The sequence below is a fragment of the Chenopodium album genome, chromosome 1 (genome assembly GCF_948465745.1).
Source record: "Chenopodium album chromosome 1, dcCheAlbu1.1, whole genome shotgun sequence".
Lineage (NCBI taxonomy): Eukaryota > Viridiplantae > Streptophyta > Magnoliopsida > Caryophyllales > Amaranthaceae > Chenopodium > Chenopodium album.
This window is the reverse complement of record NC_137834.1, coordinates 66,302,802-66,324,476: the sequence shown is the minus strand read 5'-3', so window position 1 is coordinate 66,324,476 and position 21,675 is coordinate 66,302,802. Positions and strand designations below refer to the sequence as shown.

At 39.5% G+C, this 21,675-nt stretch overlaps 1 non-coding gene across 1 annotated transcript; it reads right to left on the bottom strand.

Moving 5' to 3' along the window:
* Nucleotides 1-13,544: 13,544 nt before the first annotated feature.
* Nucleotides 13,545-13,652, bottom strand: LOC145565128 (small nucleolar RNA R71). The gene has a single exon (XR_014094972.1). It is a non-coding gene; the product is annotated as a small nucleolar RNA R71 (small nucleolar RNA).
* Between the last annotated feature and the right edge of the window lie 8,023 nt (nucleotides 13,653-21,675).

The window sequence follows — 21,675 nt, the reverse complement described above, 5'->3', positions numbered from 1 at the left end:
GTTAATAGTTTGCTTAGGACAGGCAAAGAGTATGGAGATTATTCCATGGTGTCCATAGTAGAGAAAATAGAGGGATGTCATTCATCCGCTCCTTTGGCTTTGGCGGAAACCGTTCTATGCTTGAATCGCCTTAGGGGAGACCCTAACGAAAACGGTTTCACGGGAAGTCCACTCCTATTACACGTACGTTTTTTTTTCATCGTATTTCAGCGCAAGTCATGAAGTTGCACTGGCATGACCAGCGCAATCTTCTGCGCTGCGTGCTGTTGGCGCACACGACTTATTTTGATGCGTGCGCAACCTGCTTGTGTAAAATCGCAAACTAATTTTTTTATTTTTTTTTTAGGTTTTGCTCATGGAGCGTTTGCGAATTGTTGATCAGCCACAAAACTTAGAGGCTAATGGAGTGAGAAAATTCCCTGGACGTCGAATCCTTTATAAGCACAAGAATGAAGAAGAATGGACTTCGTTTTTCTGTCACGGGGTTCCCAACATACGGTTTGTGATTCCTTGGTTGAACATAAGTAGTTTGGTTGGAAATAGTGTTAATTGCCATTATATTAGGCTTCCAGGCCTATCTAGTACTACTTATATCTTTCCTTGCAGGGTAATGAGACAATACGGGATGAAACAAATTACTCCCCCGCAATACTGTGATGCCCCTAAAGATGTGATCTTCAAACATGAACGAATTCCTTGTTGGATGGAATATTGGTCAAGTCTTCCTAGATGAGTAGTACATAATCCTACCGCAAGTATTGTATTATCTTCCTTTTACAAAGCTTTGATGAATGCGGGGGATAAGGGCGAATTAAACAAGTCTCGATCTCAACTTCAAGCCGCCACAGCACGCAATCCACCTAAGCCTTTGATGCATTCGGCTACTACTACTCCTCCTAGTGGCCAAAACAAAGGAGTGAGAAGAAAATTAGACCTCTCATCCCCTAAGGCTCGTTCAAAGGAAACAAAAAGAAAACCTCTCTCTAAACCTGCGCAACAAGGTGTGAAAATCAAAGAACCTTCACCAAATATCGCAAGAAAGCTCCAATTGTCAAAAGGAAAGGAAAACAGGTTGCAAAGGCCCCAATCCCTAAATTGAAGAAAAATGTTTGGGTGAAAAAGAAGAGTATAGGGGAAAGCTCCAAGGCTTCTTAAAATACTGCGATGGAAACTACTCCTCCATTATCCTTGACAATCGAGGACATAGTAAAACCTTAGAGTGTTACACAATTTTATCATTAGTTTAATTTGAATAAAGTGTAATCACTGCTATGTTTTTTTTTTTTTGCTTTTGTCATTTACTATCTAATTCAATAATGTCTCTCTCTTTTGGATTTTAAGTGAAATAAAAATGAGCTTTATATTTTTTATTTTGATATGACCGAATCATATAGATTGCCTACGTATTAGTAATACGAAATCAGGTCTTTGCGTAGTTCTTCTTTTTTTTAAAAAAATATATTCATTATATAATATTTTTTATTTTTAATTAATCTCTTGAATATAAATTAAATGAAAAAATTAATCAAACTTTGTTGAAGAAAAAAAATTCAAATCAAAGTTTAATTTTTTTTATTTTCCGAGTATATGTTATATTCAAGAAACACCCTCTTTTTGTCGCAAGTAAAAGTCGAAACTTTTTCAAGCGTGATGTTCGAAAAAATCTGAACACTTAGAATGGTCTATTATTTTAAATTACCCCCCAAAAGTGATGTGTTTTGGCGTGTTATTCGGTAAAGTGCATAACACTTAGAATCATTCGATTGAATGCTAAAAATGATTTATTTAATAAATAAACCAGTTTATTCGGGTTTCATATGTAATATTTTTTAAGTCGATCAATGTTTATTCATTGGCGAATTTCATCTCCTGCAATATCAATTAATCTGACGGCTCCTCTTGATAGGATTTTAATTACGCGGTAGGGACCTATCCAATTAGGCTTGAATTTCCCTCTTGGATTGGTTGGTGGACCTCTAACCTCCTTTAGTACAAAGTCACCTTCTTTTATATTTCTAGGTTTTACCCTTTTGTTAAAAAGACGCGCAATGCGTCTTTGGTAGACTTGTACATGATGCAAAGCTCTTAAATGTCGTTCATCGAGGAATAAAAGCTCTTCATACCTTACTCTCACCCATTCAGCTTCGGGTAGCTTACTTTTGAGTACGATGCGTAGGGCTGGTATTTCCAGTTCGATTGGTTGAACTACATCCATTCCAAAAAACTATGTAGTATGGAGTTACCCCTATTGATGTTCGTATGGACGTTCTATAACCCCACAATGCAAAAAGTAGTTTATTCGGCTAGTCTTTATAATTTTTTGCCATTTTCTTAATGATGATTGTTATGTTTTTATTTGCTAATTCTACAGCTCCATTTATTTGAGGTCTATATGGAGATGATTGATGATGTTTTACTTTATAACGAGTTAAGAGGGTCTCGACTTCAGCTTTGAAGTGAGATCCTTGATCACTAATTAGTTCATGTGGAACTCCATATCTACAAAATATGTTTCGTTCGAGAAACTTTGCGACATGTTTAGAAGTGATATTCACGTAAGAAGCATCCTCAATCAACTTGGTAAAGTAATCAATGGCTATTAATACATACTCGTGCCCTCCTGCTCCTGTTGGAGAAATTTTACCAATTATGTCGAAATCCCCAAGTTGAAAAAGACCAAGGGGAAGTGAGTTTGTATAGTTCGGATGGTGGAAGGTGTTGTAAATCAGTGAAATTTGACACTCTAGAAATTTTTTGACATATTGTATGCAATCATGTTCCATAGTGCACCAACAATACCCTTGTCGAGAAATTATTTTTGCAAGCATTTTACCATTCATGTGAGGTCCACAGACACCTTTGTGAGTATCTTCCATAAGGCGTGTGGATTCAGGTTGGTCTATACACGATAAGCTTTGACCATTAGGTCCTTTTTTGCATAATTGACCATTTACTAGACCGTATTGTGCCGCCAGTGTTCTTAAGGCTTGTTGGTCTTTCGATGAAGTATTTTCAGGTTATGTTCCATGGGTAATATATTGGAGGATATGATCATACCAAGGATTATCTCTTTCGATGTCATTTATTTCCTTTATTGCGTTGCAATATGCTGGTTCTTCTGTTCTATCAACGCATAATGGCATCATATTAAAGTGATCTTGAATGTTAATCATTGAGGCTAATTTTGCTAGCGCATCGGCAAATTTATTGTCATCCCTTAGGAGATATTTAAAATTAATATGTTCAAAATGCTCGATGAGTTTCTCTAGGTGTGCTTGGTATAATATCATTGTGGAGTTCATTATTTTTCATTTTTTTAATATATGATTTATAATCAAACAAGAATCTTCATATACCTCTAAGTTTTGCACACATATGCTAGCTGCTGCTTCTAATCCAATAATGCACGCTTCACATTCCGCGACATTATTAGTAACCTCAAAGTGTAATTTGACAGAGATTGGAGTATGTTCTCCCTCTGGACTTATGAGTAACACTCCTACGCCACATCCTTTTTGATTGGACGCACCGTCGAAGTAAATTACCTATTTATCATCTTGTGTCACGAGAATCTCTTCATCCGGAAAATGAGTAGTTTCTACATGACTTGTTTGAATTGGATGTTGGGTTAGAAAATCGGAAATCACTTTTCCTTTCATTGACTTTTCAAGAATATATTTTAGCTCGAATTCGGCCAACATCACCAACCACTTGGATATCCTTCCTTGCATAGCTGGTTGTTCAAACAAATACTTTATCGGATTTTGTTGAGAAATTACATGTGTGGTGTGTGGTAGCATATAATGTCGTAATTTTTTAGCATATAATTTCTAAGGTGCTATATTTTGTTTCATATTTAATAAACTTTTTACTTATGTAATATATTGCACGCTCGACTTTTTCTACCTCTTTTGTTAACAAGGAGCCTGTGGTCTTGTCTAAAACTGTGTTGTCTAGCCTAAGAGGTAGTTTGGGTACTGGTGGTGCTAAAATTGGTGGAATTTTGAGATAATCTTTGATTTTTCAATGGCCTTTTGGTATTGATCGTCCCATTCATGTTTTTCCTTTTTTTTTTTATAGTTTTTTAAATATTGGCTCACAAGTCATAGTCAATTTGTTGGTAAATCGACTAATGTATTGTAGTTTGCCAAGGAACCGCCTATTATCTTTTTCTGTTTAAGGGGGAGGCATGTCAACTATTGCCTTTATTTTAGAGGGATCGATCTTTATACCACGTACATGTGCTTACTATGTACCCGAGTAACTTGCCAGAAGTTACTCCGAAGGCGTATTTTTGTGGATTCAATCGCATTTTGTATTCTTTTATGCGAGCGAAAAATTTGCGTAAAGCTTTTATATGTCAAATTATATCTTTGGACTTTATTATCAAATCATCCACATACAATTCTATTTCTTTATGCATCATATCGTGCAAGAGAGTCGTAGTCGTTCTTTGGTACGTAGCTCCTGCATTTTTTAAACCAAATGGCATTGTGTAGCAATATGTACCCCAAGGGGTAATAAAGCATGTCTTTTCTTCATCTTCTTTTTCCATTAAAATTTGGTTGTAACCTGTGTATCAATCCATAAAGGATAACATCGCATGTTCAGCCGTTTTATCTACCAATATATCAATATGTGGTAAAGGAAAATCGGGTTTAGGGCTAGCCTTATTAAGGTCCCTAAAATCGACACACATGCAAACTCGTCCATCCTTTTTTGGGATTAGGACGATGTTTTCCACCCATTCTGGGTAATTACATACGCGAATGAAACCTGCGTCCAATTGTTTTTGTAGTTCTTCTTTTATTTTTAATGCGACATCAGGTTTCATTCGTTGAAGTTTTTGTTTTACTAATTTAGAGGTAGGGTTCAAGGAAATGGTATGTTCCGCAATTTCCCTATCTATTCCAGGCATGTCCTTGTTGACCAAGTGAACACGCCTTTGAATTCTTTGAGCGTCGATATGAGGGTCGATCACTCTTCCGGATTTAGAGTTAAGCCAATTTTGATTTCTCTTTTTTTTCATTGGTTCTTATATTGACTATTTCAGTTTCTTCAATGACAGGGTTCTTATGTTCTCATTCATTAATTAGTTCAACCAATTTATTAATGTCATCATCCTTATTAGATTGATTGTTACAGAATTTGAAAGATTCAAGACAAGGCATATACTTCGAAATAGAGCATATATTATTAAATTCAAAATAGAGTACATCAAGAGAAGAATCCTTTTTAGGATCATTGTCCTTAGAACTAGAAAATAAAGATTCAGTAATGGCCAGAAGGCCTAAATTTTCAGCTTCCCTAGAGTCTATGCTAGATTCATCATTTGATTCTTCAAACATCTTCCCTTCGCCTGTGATGATCTCCTGTTTATCGCCTTTGTGATTGGTCCATTTGAAAGATTTCCTCCATCCATGCTCAAAGGTTTCATTAGAAGGGGTGATCAACGAGATTGGGTCAAAAGCTTCATCTAAAATGGCGTTCTGATTGGTCATTATAGCGACATGATTTTCCTCTAGTCCAAATAGCAAGTTAAACGCTTGCCCATCATAGCACCCTGGAGTTGGGTGTTTGGATTCAAAGATTTTAAGATCGTCATTCAAGAAGTAGTAATCGTAGAATATTTCGAATCCAGGCTTCTTGATTCCTTCCAGACCTAATGGTTCTAGAAAGTCGTAGCATGGGTAATCTTCTCTCTCCCTATTAAATTGTCCATTTAGGGGTACGGTTGTTGGTAGGATAGGAGTAAAGTTATTATCCCTTTCTCGTTATTGTCTCTACGTGTTTTGTTTTTTGCATCGTGAGACTCTAGTTCTTCTTTAGTTGGTTAATATCCCAATCCATAGGAGAAACTTTTCTTTGGGATAGGAAGTAAGAGGGATCTCTTCATTCCCATTCCCAAAGGCGTCCTAGGAAAAGTAACTACTCTTGAATAAGATGTTGTTTACTATCTTGGTGGAATATGGATCAAGCTTGAATGGCTCTTCAAGGCTTTCTTCCATTTTGATTGTGTAGATTGGCTCTGCGGCAAATCCCCACATGTCCTCTTCATCATTATCAGGGTTTTTTTTTTCCAAAAGTGATTGGTCATTTATGGCTATTTTGAGTGGAGAAGCATGTATAGTCATAGGAAGCCCTTGATAGTTTAACCTAATCATTTGATGAAGTGAGGATGGTATTGCTCCAAGATCATGTATCCAAGGACGTCCAAGTAGAAGGTTGAATGTAGGTTTAATGTCCATAACATGGAATTCAACCATCTTTTGAATTGGGCCTGTGGTAATTGGTAGTTTAACAGTTCCACACACCGATCTTCTCGAGTTGTCGTAGGCCCTAATACTTTGTGTTGTTGATTAAAAGTCTTTTTCTTGATTAAGGCCTAAGTATTTTGCAGTTTGCAATGGGCATACGTTTACAGCTGACCTATTATCTACCAAATTAATTTAAGAGGGATATTGTATCCCTTGCACCCTACAGTTAAGTTTAATGCATTTTTGTGGGTTGTGTATTTTGAAGGAAAATCATCATTTGTGAAAATGATTGATTTGTCGTATTTCTCGCTAGTAAGCAAGCAAACGAGATCTTGAGGGGTCGTGTCTATGCTTACAAACAAGGTCGTTAGAGCATTCATAAGAGAATTCCTATGTTCTTTAGAAGTACTTAAGAGTTCTCAAATGCAAACATTCGCCTTGGATTGGCGAAGTTGTTTAACCAATTGATCTTCCACCTCAAGTGGAGTTGGTATTGTGTTTTGCATTTGACCTTGAATTTGATTTTGTATGGTCAAAGATCCATTTGGTTGTGGTGTTGCTTGATAAACTCGCCCAGAACGAGTTAGATGATCTACTTCGTTTGGATTAGTTGTAAGACTCACAAACTAACTTTCTTCTAGAGGCTTTAAATGTGCCTCCATTTCAAGATGTTCCATGAGTTGTGCTTTATGCTATTATTCATCTAAGGAGAGATTTGATAGGTCTTGTGACTTCCTCAAGAAATGATCCCAATCAGGCGCTCTATTTGTCTCCTTTTGTAAACAAGATGGAGGTGGGATGGTGGCATACTTAGAGACATATAAGTCTTGAAAGTCGTCGTCCCATAGTCCACATACTTCGTTAGTTGCCCCTATGAGTATTGTGGCTAGAGGTTTTTCTATAGGTGTGATATAGTCCACATACTTTGTTAGTTGCCCCTATGAGTATTGTGGCAAGTAAGCCTTTTTCGCTTAATTTTTCTAAAAACTCTTTATAGCTTACAGGAAATGGTGTAAATTTTCTTTCTCTTGTCCACCTCCTTCTAGGATCATTATTGTTGTATTAATTTGTATTATTGTATTACGTGGTGGTTGCAAATACATCAATAGAGGATGAAGTATTATCATTCCTCTTTTTGTAGTTATTCCTAGGTTGATGACGATAATGGGGTCTACTTGCTATCTCTTTAACAAGATCATCTTCAATCCTAGTAGCCAAAGAATAATTAATAGACCTTTTGAAAAGTGTCTAAACCAAGGTAGCGTAGATGTTTGTTGTACTTTTCATGATAGTTGTCGATGAATTTTTGTACCAACTCGAGTTCGGGTGGCCTTTGGGCAAGGTGGGTCGCCTTTTCTTGCCATCTACCATAGAAAGCAAGGAAACCTTCATTGTCGCCTTGCTTTAGCATTTCAAGTTCACGTAGAGTCGATTTGAACTCTACGTTACTCTCATATTGGGTAATGAAAGCCGAAACTACATTCTCCCATGTTGTTTTAAATTTCGGATCTAATCCATAGTACCACTCTCTCGCGGTTGGGTCTAAAGATAAAGGGAAAGTCAATGAATAAAGCATAGGATCAACTCCCTTTAATGCCATGGTGCCAGTAAAACACATTAAGTGGTTTTGTGGATTATTGGTCACCTTAAATATTGGCAAGTCCGTAGCTATGAACTTTTCTGGCAAAGCAAGTCCTGAGGGAGGATCAAACTTTTCTGCGTCAAAGTACTTGTTCCCCATGGTTGAACGAAAAACAAGATTCTCTAACGACATTTCTTTAACGGATAATTGTTCCATCTTTCGTTGCAAAGCTAGAGACTCGGCATTTTTCTTTTCAGCTTTTTCAAGTTTCTTAATTCTTCTTTCCTCGGCCTTTTGATCCTTTTCTTCTCTTAATCGAGAAATCTCTTCTTGGAGTTGTTCGATGGTTGACATTGTTGTTGGACTGGGACTAGTTGTCGAGGGAAGGTGGTTTGAAAGAGGTGGATTACTTGATGATAAACGTAGAATACGAGCGCCCGGGACTCTTCGTTCCCAAGCTTGAGAACCGGCCTTAAAGGAAGTACGAGAGGATATGTAAATCGATACGCTTGTTTAGAAGAAGGGAAAAAGAAATGACGCAAGATATATTTGAACGGATAACATCACCCTTAAACAATTCTCTAATGAAGGTATTGTTTGAACGAGTCAACTTGCTTTTTGAGAAATCAAATTGACTCGTAACAGTGGGCGCGCGCAACCAAATCTCTTGCTTTGGTAGGGGTCGCGCAACTTATCAATTTGCGCACGCCACCTGCTCGTAGGATTTATTTTTTTTATATTTTTTTTATTCGAGCGCTTCTTTTTTTTTGTAAATTTTTTTTTCTTTTTTTTTTATTTGTTTTTTTATTTTTATGTTACCCTTTGAATATGACTCAAAATTACAAAGAAACTACTTCGTAATTGGGAACCTAGACCAAACTAAAAAAAAGAGAAATAGAAAAAGAAGACTATCCTAACACGTTGCAAATAGTAACATAAGCACATAAAGCATATCTTAAGAAGCGATGCACAAATCAATCACTCAACGTGTTGACTCATCATGACATCATCCTCCGAACATTTTGTTGGTGATATGGGTGGGATGATTGTTATTGATTTCGGGATAAAAGCTTAGCATTGGTGACCCCTAATCAATGAGCCAATCCCCAATGGTTAAAGTTTGTTATACTAATGCATGATGCAATGTTGCTTGTTTGGTTTTTACTTTTGCGCAAAAGGAAGATATTATGGATTCAAGTCTTGCTCTCTAAGTAGAGATTATCCAACTTAATTCTCGTTACAACCCATAGGCAACCTAGTGTTAGAAACCTTGGACCCTAACTAAGAACTAATAATGTAACCTCTAAGTCCCCGGCGGAGTCGCCACTGTAAGGAGGGTGATCCCATCGTAGGGGGTCCTTCCTTAGATGCTTATGGCCATTTAATTAAAAGCCTAGGACTTTACACTTGTTAGGGTGTATTAAGATTTGAATTCCTGATTATTTGTGAGACCTTGAATTAGAAATGATACTCTCATCATGCTTTTTTGTAAGAAATAAGTAGGAGTCGCCAATGAGTTTTAGGAAAACTCATAAACCTCGTTCATGCCTTTCTTCCATGTGGAGTTCATGGAATAATTAGCACAAATTTTAAGTTTATCCATGCCCGAATTGGTCTACATAAACCACAAATGAGTTCGGGAGCGAGGGTACTAAAATAACATTCCTCTTAGGGAGGAATCGCTATTCTAGCCCTAGTAAGGCCTCTACTAGCTCTTCGTTTTTTGCAATTTCATTACCAAACAATATATGAAACGCGATACCTAAAACTAAGTTAGTTGATTTCATTTACACACGTTAATTAACGTAGTAATTACATTGCAATGTCGTTATTCTTTATTTATTCAATTTCGTGAAAAGGACAAGAAAATAAACAGTATTCGCCTTGGCTAAAGTGATCAACCAACAATTAATTATCTTATTCTAATCTTTATTTAACGCATGATACTATGTGGAAATAATTAATTAGTCCTTTTAAGGTGATCAAACAACACTAATTTATTAATTAAGATTCTATTAAACAAGAAAATAAATATGATTTAGCTAAGTGCTCTGGAATTACCACTTCTCTTTGCTAGATCTCCGTTTAGAACACTTATGGACACCTTCTTGTTGGGGAACCCCAACCGTAGTAACAAAATATCAAGGGGTGAGTGTTTAGGACAACAGGGGTTAGGTAGCACAAGTTCACAAGTATTCTGTCAGAGTTTTAGGTTATTTTTTTGTGTGTTTAAGCCTCGGATTAAGCCTCTATTTATAGGGAATGGGTAGAATTAGGGTTTTGAACATTCTGCCGCAACAGGTGTCGCGCGCAACAGGATTAGTTGCGCGGGGCATATCCCATCACAAGTGATTGGGTTGCGATGCTATGGGCAGCGCAACTAAGTGTCTTGCGCGCGACATTATGGTAAGATTCGATTCTATATTTTCGTAAAATTCTGAATCTTCCGTGAGCGCATCTCTAGAGGTTTCTTTGAGGGTCGCGCTCAACTGAATTAGTTGCGCGCGCCTGCCCAGCACGACTGATTGAGATGCGCGCGGATTTTCTTGCGGTAGCATTAAAATTTAACCTAGGCGCTCCTAAATCCGTCATTATTGGGTGTAAAGCACGGGCTCAAGCCTAATATTTATCGGATTTAGTTGATTGGACCTTGTTTAGCTTTGTTTTTTTAGTTTGGGTTAGTTTTTGTGTTTTGTGGCTTAACTAGTTATCCATAACCATTCTCCACTTCAATCTAATAGGAAAATGGTTTTATTTATCATCATTGCACTTCCTGTCGTGACAGGAAGCCAAAAGTAAATGTCTACACTTTGCGGCACCATGGAAGCCGCCTTATGGCTTGCAATGGTTAAGTCGTGCGTGGGGCTTGCATTGGTTGTATATGTGGGCGTAGCTTGGTGTAAGGAGGGTTATCCAATCGTAGGGGGTCACTACTTAGATGCCCATGGAAATTTAAAAGCCTAAGACTTTTCATTTGGTAGGGTGTATAAGGATTTGAATTCCTTATTGTTTGGAAGACCTTGAATTAGAAATGATACTCTCATCACGCTATTTTGTAAGAAACAAGTAGGAGTCGCCAATGAGTTTTAGGAAAACTCATAAACATTGTTCATGGCTTTCTTCCGTGTGGAGTTCATGGAATAATTAGCACGAATCGTAAGTTTACCCATGCGTAAAGTGGTCTACATAAACCATAAATGAGTTCCGGAGCGAGGGTACTAAAATAACGTTCCTTTTAGGGAGGAATCGCTATTCTAACCCTAGTACGACCTCTACTAGCTCTTCCTTTTTCACAATTTCATTAGGAAACAGTATATACAACATGATACCTAAAGACTAAGTTAGTTGATTTTTTTTACAAGCATTAATCATGTAAGAATTACATTGCAAAAGTCATTATTCATTGTTTAATCAATATTCGTGTAAAGAACAAAATAAACAATATTCACCTTGTCTTAACAGAAAAAACAAAAATTAATTATCAAATTCTATTCTTGATTAAAAAAAGAATACTATGTGAATTAATTATTTAAAAGTTTGTTTAAAGTGATCAAAAAACACTATTTATTGAATTAAAGTTATTTAAACAATAAAGGAAAAGTGATTTATCTAAGTGCTTAGGAAACTAACCGTTCTTCTTTTATGTTAAATCTCTGTTTAATGTGTTTATTGATGAGTGGCATTTATGCCACTCTTTTATCCTTTTTCTCTAAGGATTCTCCCCTCATTTGCGCTTGTTTGGCCCTTTTTCTAAGCATTTTTACTTAGTTTTGCTTCCTCCTTCCTTTTCTCCCTTATCTTCCCTTCTCTTAGTCTTCTCGCTTTGTTTTTATTTTGATTTCCATGCTTTGGTTTTGTAGGTATTATGTGCCAAAAGAAAGAGGATATCAAGAAGCCAAGCTAACTGTTGTGCGCAGGGTACTGTGCGGGCGCACATGTGAGGCTGTGCGGGCGCACAACCCTGTCAAAACCCGCACAACCAGACTGAAAAAATAGAGCCTAACCAGAGAGTTTGCGCGACCTTATGCGCGACTTGTGTGCGGGCGCACACACCTGATGCGCGAGCACGCAGGACTAATGTGCGGGCGCGCTAATTTTCCCCGTACCCTCAAAGTTGCAGCCGCGCACTACGCTGAGAGGGCGCACACACATTTTGTGCAGGCGCGCAGCTCATCTGTGCGGGTGCGCACGGCTGGGTTTCCGATTTATTTGCGCCTTGTTGTCCAAGTCTCTTTCTTTTGGGGGGGAGCCACATATATATAGACGGGACTCTTTGTAATAGAAAACACTTAGTACTAATTCCATAGAACATTAGCCTAATCTAGAGAGAGAAAATAGATTGTTATTCAAGCTTGTTTTATTGTATTCAACTTTGCTCAAGCTTTAATCTTCCATCAATCAAGCAAGTATCCAAGTTTTCATCTTTCTTTAATCCTTTCTTTAGTAATCTCTTCTCCCTTCCTTTAATATTATTTATAGGTTTTATTGTTACTTATTTTTGTCTATCTTATTAGTTTATCTAGTTATTATTGATTTCATATATTTCAATCATGTTTTGTTTTGAGTTTCTTGTGTTTATTTCTATTTTTGATATTATGTTTAATCTCCCTTCTCTAGGCTAAACTCTTAGCTAGGGGAAGGGGGTTGAAGATATGCATTGAATGATGGATGAATGATGATAGTTGGATTGATTACATGCCTTAAATTGATGAAAGACATGATTTTTAATGGCTTGAGATTTATTGTTGCACTTTATTTGATTGTCTTCTAGTTTAAATGCATGAAAATGATTTGAACTAGATTACGATCACCTCTATTTTAATGATTGCATGAGAATGAGTTGTTAAAATGGAGTTTCATGTATTGTGCTTCTTTATTCTCTTGATTTGCTTGTGTCTAATAGGATGCATGAGAATGATCCTAATTAGCATACACTAACTAGTTTAGTGTAGGTTTAGGCTTTATAAATGATTAATTTTGTTAGGGTGGTAGCTTATCGACCTATCTAATCCTTATAAAATTTTGGCGCCGTTGCCAGGGAGGCGGCTTGTTTAGCGTCTATTATTGCTTTTGTTATAGTCTTGCTTTCTTTTCTTTTTGTTTTTGTCTTTTTTTTGTTTTATCGTCCTTGTCATTGCTAATTGTTTGCTTAGCTTTGGTGAATGCTTAGGAGGTCTCAAGGAGCACCCTCACATCAAATTGACCACGAAATCAACCGAACCTTGAGACAAGTCCGTAGGCTTTATCAAGACGAGGGAAGAGGTTTTGGTGATATAGTTGATAGTGAGAGTGATACTTACTCTTCAAGTTCACCACGCAAATCAATGGCGGGACAAGAGAATGATGTCTTGTTTCGTGAGTTCGGAAATCTAGAGGATTATGAGGTCACGGGAGGGATTTTGCTACCCGTCACGGAAACCAACTTCTCAATCCATCCACAATATACTCGAACGGTCCAATCGGAGCAATTTTCCAGAAGTGCAAGTGAGGACCATATTGAACATTTGGACCGATTCCTTGAATTGTGCGCAATGATGCAAACCAATGAAGTGAGTCAAGACTACATTCGTATGCACCTTTTCCGGCAATCTCTCACCGGACGAGCAAAGAAATGGCTAAAGTAAGTAAAGCCTAACTCTCTCACAACATGGAGGGAGGTTGTAAAGGCGTTCTTGAAGCGCTTTATCTCCGAAGAGAAGACCGCCGAAATGAGAAGGAAAATTGCATCATTTGAGCAAGAGGCCGATGAAAGTCTTGGTGAATCATGGGAGAGATTCAAAGAGTTGGTGCAAGCATGTCCCCACCATGAGTACAATCAAGGGTTGCTCATGCGGTTCTTTTACGACGGATTGGAGCCCATGTCAAGAGCCAATTTGGATGTGGGGGCGGGTGGTCAATTAATCAAGATCCCTCAAAATCAAGTTGAAGGCGCAATAGAAGAGGTAGCAAAGAATTACTCTTGGGGGGGGGGCAAAGAAGAAACGTTCCAAAGAGAGTTGGTATTTACGAATTGGAGAAAGTTGATCAATTACAACATCAAATTGATCAACTAACAAAAGGGCTTTCCAAATTGAACACGAGTGTGAATGCAAGTTCAAGTGGTGGAGCAAGCTCTTCTCAAGTTAACTCTTTCTCTTGTCAAAATTGTGGAGGAACGAACCATGATACATCCTATTGTGGAGGTTTAAGCCCCGAACATGTAGCGGCATACAACACAAGGCAAGAGGGATTTAGAGGAAGCGGCGGTGTAGTAGCTTGGAGACAACCACCACCCGGGTTTGTACCTCAACCTCAACAATGGAACCAACAAGCTCAACCTTCCTATAACTCCAATCCTCAATATCAAAATCCACCTCCATCTCAACCCCAAAATCCAAGAGGAAGCTATCCAAGGAACAACCAATACAACAATCAAACCCAAGCACCTAAAAGAAACCATCAAGAACAAGCACCTCAAGCGGAGCTAACTCAAACTCAACTCCTTCAAGCCATGCATGCGCAAATGCAATCTTTTGGGCAACAAATGCAAGAGATAAGAGCTCACAACAAGATGGTTGATTCACAACTAGCTATATTGGCCGAGAGAACTCCTTTTAATTCACCATCTACTCTACCGGAGAACCACAACCTAACCCATCTCACAATCCAAAACCCGATACATGCAAGGCGGTCACATTAAGTCGGGAACTTCCTATGAAGGACCAAATGAAGGGGATAGTGAGGAAAAGAAGGGAGGAGAGGAGAGCGTGAATGAATACAAGGGATATGAGAAAGAAAAAGGTGATGAGATAGAAGGAGGTTCGGAGAAGAAGAAGACTGACAATGAGAAGACAACTTCAATTCCTAGTGAGGCTAGGAATCTTGATGGACCGGTTCCTTTTCCTGGTCGGCTTGCAGAGAGAAAGTTGAATGACAAGTTCACAAAATTTCTTAGTGTCATGAAGAATTTGCATATCAACCTCCCTTTTCTTGAAGTTGTGACACAAATGCCATCTTATTCCAAGTTCCTCAAAGATATTCTCACCGACAAGAGGAAGCTCAATGATGAGCTTATCACCCTTCCACATCAAGTGAGTGCTCTTGTCCAACATAAGATGCCCAAGAAGGAAAAAGACCCGGGAAGTTTCACTTTGCCGGTGAATATTGGGAACATGGAAGCTAGGGGCGCCTTAGCCGATCTTGGAGCAAGTGTTAGTTTAATCCCTCTATCCATTGCTCAAAAACTCAATATTGAGATGATCCCTACAAGGAAGACAATTCAATTGGCCGATCGATCGGTGAAATTACCTTGTGGAGAGCTTGAGGATGTTCCAATTCAAGTGGGACACATCTACGTGCCTTTTGACTTTGTAGTGATGGATATGGAGGAAGATGTTAACACTCCTTTGATTTTGGGACGTGAAGCTCTTAAAACTTTGGGGGCAGTCATCAATTGCAAGAACAACACCATCACTTGTGAAGTGGCCAATGAAAAAGTTGTCTTTGAATTTTCGAAGTTGCTCAAGACCCCCATGGTTGAAAAATTCTATAGAGTTGATGTTGTGAATGAGGAGCTAGATCGCTTGGGGAGGGTCGTGATGAGGCCTCAAGATCCAATGATTGAAGCCCTTACATGAAAAGAAGAGTTCCACTCTCAAGAGGCTAAAGAATTTGTCATGGCAATGGAGGAATCCTCAAAGGAGGAAGTTGAACAACAAGTTGAGGTCGAGCTTGAGTCCAAGGAGAAGAAATTGGAGGAGAGTTTTAAGCCTCCTCCCAAGGTAGAACTCAAACCCCTTCCCCCTTCTTTGAAATATGCTTTTCTTGATAAGGAGGGAAAATACCCTATTATTGTCAATGCTACCCTAGATGGTCTTAATTTGGAAAAACTTCTTGATGTTTTAAGGAAATATAGGGATGTGATAGGGTATAGCATTGATGATATTAAAGGTATTTGCCCTTATTTATGCATGCATCGTATTCATCTTGAAGATGATCATTCAACCTCCATTGAACCTCAAAGAAGGTTGAACCCCAACCTTCAAGAGGTTATGAATAAAGAAATTTTGAAACTACGTGAGGCGGGCATCATCTATGCTATTTCCGATAGAAAATGGGTTAGCCCGGTTCATGTAGTTCCCAAGAAGGGTGGAATAACCATAATCAACGATGAAAAGGGAGAGGAAATCTCCACCCGAACGGTGATCGGGTGGAGAATGTGCATTGATTATAGGAGATTGAACAAAAATACCAAGAAAGATCATTTTCCTCTCCCTTTCATGGACCAAATGCTTGAAAGGCTTTCTAACCATGCTTTCTTTTGTTTCATGGATAGGTATTCCGGATTTTTCCAAATCCCTATCCATCCAAGTGATCAAGAGAAAACTACTTTCACATGTCCATATGGGACATTTGCATACCGAAGAATGCCATTCGGATTATGCAATGCTCACTCTACTTTTCAAAGATGCATGACTTCCATTTCTCTGAGATGCTTGAAAAAGAAATTGAGGTTTTCATGGATGATTTTACTGTTGGTGGCTTGTCTTTTTAACCTTGAAAAAGTTTTGAAAAGGTGTCAAGAGACGAGTTTGGTTTTAAAATTGTAAAAGTGCCATTTTATGGTTGAGGAGGCATTGTCCTCGGCCATAAGGTTTTAAAAAATGGCATTGAAGTAGATCCAGCCAAGGTTTCGGTGATTGAAAAGTTGCCCCCTCCTACTTCCATCACGGGGGTACGGGCTTTTCTTGGGCATGCCGGTTTTTACCGGAGGTTTATCAAAGATTTTTCTTCAATCGCCAAACCCTTGACCGAATTACTCAAAAAAGAGGTTGTTTTTTTTACTTTAATGAGGCTTGCCTTGAGGCGTTTCATAAGCTCAAGGAAGCTCTCATTTCTTCTCCCGTTGTGCAAGCTCCGGATTGGAGCTTGCCTTTTGAGCTAATGTGCGATGCTAGTGACTTTGCAGTAGGTGTCGTTCTTGGTCAAAAGAAACAAGGAAAATCATGTGTCATCTACTACGCAAGTCGGACTCTAGATGAGGCTCAAAGGAATTACACAACAACGGAGAAAGAGATGTTAGCGGTAGTGTTTGCATTCGATAAGTTTCGGTCCTTTCTCATATGCTCAAAAGTTATCGTGTACACGGATCACATCGCGGTGCGGTATCTCATGACCAAGAAAGAAGCAAAGCCTCGCTTGATCCGTTGGGTTCTCTCTCTCCAAGACTTTCACATGGAAATGAGGGACAAGAAGGGAGCGGAGAACTATGTAGCGGATCATTTGTCTAGGCTACCATTTGAGAACAAGGAGGATGTACCGATTAATGATGAGATAGGATTCGAGGCTCTCATGGCTTTGGTGTCAACTTCTACCCCTTGGTACGCGGATATAGCAAACTATATTGCGTGTGGAGTCGTTCCCCCGGAGTACTCTTCTCAACAAAAGAAGAAGTTTTTCAAGGAGGTGAGAAGATACTTTTGGAATGACCCATACCTATTCAAGCAATGTGGAGATGGCCTTTATCGGAAGTGTGTTCCAGATCATGAAATTCAAGGTGTTCTTGAGCATTGCCACTCACTACCATGTGGAGGACATGGTGGTGTTGACAAAACAGTGGCAAAAATCTCTCAATCCTTATTGTGGTGGCCGACAATGCATAAAGACGCCCACCAATTCGTTGTGCAATGTGATAGATGTCAAAGGAGCGGAGGCATTACCAAGAGGGACGAAATGCCCCAACAAAGTGTTTTAGAAGTTGAACCCTTCGATGTTTGGGGGGGTGGATTTTATAGGGCCTTTCATTTCTTCTTGTGGGAATTAATATATCTTGGTAGCGGTCGATTATGTGACAAAATGGATTGAAGCCATACCCTCACCTACCAATGATCACAAGGTTGTGCTTAAGCTCCTAAAGAAGATCATCTTCCCTAGGTTTGGAGTTCCGAGGGTGCTAATTAGTGATGGAGGCCCCCATTTCGCCAAAAAGCAATTTGAAGCTCTCCTCAAGAGATATGGCGTTCATCACAAGGTTGGATTACCTTCCCACCCTCAAAATCAAGGACAAGTGGAGGTCTCGAATCGTGAAATAAAAAATCTTCTTGAAAGGATGGTGAACAAATCAATAAAAGATTGGTCTTTCAAACTTGATGACACGCTATGGGCTCCAAGGACGGCTTACAAGACTCCAATCGGCACGACCCCCTATAAGTTGATCTATAGAAAGGCTTGTCACTTGCCGGTTGAGTTGGAATACAAGGCTTGGTGGGCCATCAAAGAGCTTAATATGGATTTATCGTTGGCCGGTGAGAAGAGATTGCTTAAGCTCAATGAACTTGAAGAGCTTAGAGATGATGCTTATGAAAGCTCAAGGTTAGATAAGGAGAAGACTAAAAAGTGGCATGACCAACATATTCGAAACAAGAACTTTAAAGTTGGAGACAAGGTTTTTCTTTTACAACTTAAGGCTTCGTTTGTTTCCGGGTAAACTTAAATCAAAGTGGTCGGGTCCTTTTGTGATTTCAAAGACTACTCCTTATGGCTACTTTGAGTTAGATGCGGATGGTAACAAGTTTCTGGTTAATGGTCATCGTTTAAAGCATTACTTTTGCAAGGAAGAAGTTGGTATCATCGAATGTATATTGCTTGATCCTTTGGATCCCAAGCCTCCCACTTGAAGAATTTTTCTCATGGTCAAGCTAGTGACCTCATAAAGAAGCGCTTCATAGGAGGCAACCCGAGTTTCTAACTCCTTTCTAAACTTTTTTTTAGAATATTCCGATTTCACTTTCTCATTTTTGAATTTGAATTTGAATTTGATTATTTTTTTTCACCTTTTTGGTTAATAGGTGTTTGGATGAAGAAGGAACAAGGATTTTCTATTTCGAAGATGTGAGAATAAATCGAAATTACTCTGTGCGACCCTGTGCGCGCCATCTGTGCGGGCGCGCAGTGTGATCTGTGCGGGCGTGCAGGGAGTGTCAGAACCCGCAAAGATTTATTCACAAATTGAAGCTCGAGGCAGAAAGTTTGCGCGACTTGTTGTGCGATCTATGTGCGGGCGCGCAAGGTTTCTGTGCGGGCGCGCGTTCACTATCAGAACCCGCACAGATTTAATCAAAAGTTGAGATTCAAGACAGAGAGTTTGTGCGACCTAGTGCGCGACTTCTGTGCGGGCGCGCAACTCATCTATGCGGGCGCGCAGCTCACCTGTACGGGTGCGCAGAGCAGGAAAATCGGGTTTTAACCCTCTTCTTCCCGATTTCATTCTCATATTTTTGAAACCCATTTTTTATGCTCTCTTCTCTCTCCTCACAAACCCAAACCCTAACCTTCAAATTTAACCCATTTTTCACAAATTCCATTGATTTTCTTTCAAATCCATCAAAAACTTTCACTCTACTCACAAATTCATCCACTTTCTCTCTCCAAAATACCCAAAAATCCCCCATTTTCATGGTTTGCAAGCTTCATTGAAGGTGGTGTTCATGGAGGGTCTTAGTGGTTTTCAAGCTTCTACAAAGTGGTATAACTCTAAATTTTGCTATTTTATTACTTAATTTCACTTATTTATGCAAAATTTTTAGTTATTAAACATGAATTAGCTGGAGGGAATTGCATGTGATTTTGGTTTTCTTTGTGAGGGATTTGTTGGTTATTAGTGTGAAATTTAGTGATTTTGGGGACATTGTTGTTAATACTATTGTTTTGGAAGCCATTTTCATGAAATTAAGTTGAGAAATTTGGTGTTTGTATGTTTGATAATGTAACTAATTTCATGAGAATTGCTTGCTATCATAATGTGTTTTGATCGACTGCTTTGTTGTTGATTCTTGTTGTCTTGGGAATTATATTTGTATGGTTAGTTGTTAGCACTAACCCTTTTGCAGATTGTTGAGACTTAGGTTGTTGTTGTTGTTTTCCAATTGTTGGTTAAGTTCAAAGGTAGTTCTCCTTTTGGTTGGGTTTTTTGTATTGGTTGAACATAATGAGCAAAAGAAAGAGCGGAAAGGAGCCCAGGTTAACGGTTGAAGAACCGAGTACCCAACAAACTCAAGCTCAAGGACCTAATGTTCCCCCTAGATTTAGATTTTCGAACAAGGTCCATGCTACGTTCTTCAACGACTTCACGGACGAAAGTTAAATCCCTCCCGACACTATGATCAACGCTCCATGAGAGCTTTAGGGATTGACGATTATATAAGGTCGCTCCTTGATAACTTGGGGATGAGTGAGTTCTTCAAACATCAATACCGAACTTATAAGGAGCCCATCTTCGAATTCTTGGCCTCTTTTGAAAAAGAGCCTCTTGGGAACGACTTCCAAATTTCCTTTCAACTGTTCAACAACCGGCACTCTATGACTCTAAGTGATATTAATGTATTGTTGGATTTGAACCCTGATGCGGACCTCCTTTCCCCTTCGTTGAGCCTGTTCCCTGAGTACAATGCATTTAGATGGTGGCAAACGATTATCGACTTTGAAGAGTTCAACACCAGGTATTCGGTGGCCAACCATATTATCCACCCTGTGCTCCGTATTCTACACCGCATTCTGGGGTTTGCGGTGTTTAGCAAGCAAGACTTGAGCAAGCTCTCGCATGAGGAGCTATTTACTTTGTGGGTTTCCACTAGGGAGGAATTGAAAGGGCGGCTCAATATGGGGTACTGGTTCGTCTTGTGCTGCGAGGCAATCTAGTCGGGCCACAAGACAGGAGAAATTGCCCTCGCTGGGATGATTACAAGGATTGCCAAGAAGCTCAACTATGAACGCTTCTTCCCCTCGTGCACTCAAGTTGGGGCCGACAAAGATCTATTCATCGACATACATCAGATGAGAAGGTCGGGGTTCCTCCAAGGAACTTCAGATGCTAACAATTTTCATGCCTGGATAGTTGACCGAGAGCACCATTGTATCTTGCCATACCCCAGCCGTACATTCCTGGAGCAGAATGCAAGGAATGTATGGAAGATTCCGCGAGATAATGGTGTGCTACCCACTGCTCTATGTGGCTTAAGGAATATGGAAGTCGGACAACAGCAACAACAACAACAACAACAACAACAACAACAGCTGCAACAAAAGCAACAACAACAACAGCAACAACAACAACAACAACAACAACAACAACAGCAGCAACAACAACATCAACATCATCAAGGCATGAGTAGCCTTGAACAACAAATGATGAGCTTGCAACTTGGCATGCAAAGCATAATGGAGAACCAACAGGGTATCTTTATGAAAACCCAAGCTCTTTATGGTGCGGCCGTGGATAGGGGTGAGGTCACCCCCCTGGTAAAATACCCCTATTGGCCACCCCAACAAGGTCCGGTCCTTGGTTGGCAGGGATCACAACCTACTTGGCCCTATTGGCAACGACCCTCCTCCCACGGTGTTCCCCGGGTAGAATGCCTGACGGAAACCGGGTACGATTATCGTGCCCCTGGGGGGAGCGATTTTCGGGGTGACCCCAACAATCCATATGTCGACCCTACCCACCCTTCCGCTCTTCAGCTTCCTGCCCCTTTCGACCCGTTGCCTCACTGGCAACAAGACCTCTTCCGAGGTCACTATGGTTGGCCTCCGGGTTACTCTGGTGGTTAGGACCCACACGACATCCCTCAGAACGGTTTCTCTTACGACACCGAGGATGATGGAGATGATGAAGAAGCCGGCCATAGTGGCCACTAGCCCCCCTTGTTCTTTATTTCTCCCCTTTGTCCCCTCCCAATGTTTTTAATTTGGCGCACCGCGGACGGTGCATTGTTTTAGTGTGGGGGGGGGGTGTGTGTAAGAGGCAAAGGGATGTTTTTTTTTTATATAGTGTGGGGGAAGGCTTGTCTTCATGCTAGTGTG